This window comes from Sprattus sprattus (assembly GCF_963457725.1).
Source record: "Sprattus sprattus genome assembly, chromosome: 13".
NCBI lineage: Eukaryota > Metazoa > Chordata > Actinopteri > Clupeiformes > Clupeidae > Sprattus > Sprattus sprattus.
In genome coordinates, this window is record NC_137911.1 from 14,566,452 (window position 1) to 14,567,307 (window position 856).

An 856-nucleotide genomic window follows, 5' to 3' on the forward strand; every position below is an offset into this window, starting at 1 on the left:
CTTGTGAAAAACAGAAAAACATTACACAGTGATTTTACAAAGCTAATGCTCAACAGCATGGTGGGATAGACTAGCTTGGCAGCAAGAGGTATGGAACTAATGACAGGGCTTCGGTCATAACAACCATCCATTTAGACAAGTAACTAGAAACTTGTAATGGCAGTTTGTCCTGTAGGTTCAGAACAAAATGTGTGTGGAAGAAAGAGGATGTTCTACAAGCAAGTCGGTGTTAGGAATTACAAATGGACATTACGCAAGTGTGGTATAAGCAGGATAATGGACTTCACGGTTTTCAGGTAGCAGAAAATAACATACTTCGAGGTGTTAATGGCCTTTCCACTTTGCACCGGCATTACTATCTCAAACAGGCATTATTTTCTGCTAACCGAACACTGTGCCGTCCATAAACCCTTACGTATTTAACGTCTGCCTGTAGAAAGTAGTAAACTGTAGGTTACTCCTGCCACCAGTCAGAAGTTAAGTATCTGTAGAAAACTACGACTGCTGCCAATACAAAAGTGATTGAAATAGCTGCATGCAGGATTCTTCCAGTCACTCAACTGCTCTCTCTCTCTCTCTCTCTCTCTCTCTCTCTCTCTCTCGGTCTCAATGATTTGCCATGCGTGTGTGTTTAATGACTCACAGAAAACAAAGAGTTTTAATGGCAAGCCTGTGAGTACAGTAGACTCACAACAGAGCGCATCCCCAGACAGACCCTGTGTGAGATGGAAGTATGTGAGCCCTGTAAAGATGTTCGGCGCATAAAACTGTCAGCGTCTTATACTACGCTGGGTTTTGGTGTTTGTGAAAGGGTATTAAACAGGTCAGACGTCTATGGGTTGGTACCACCCGCTGA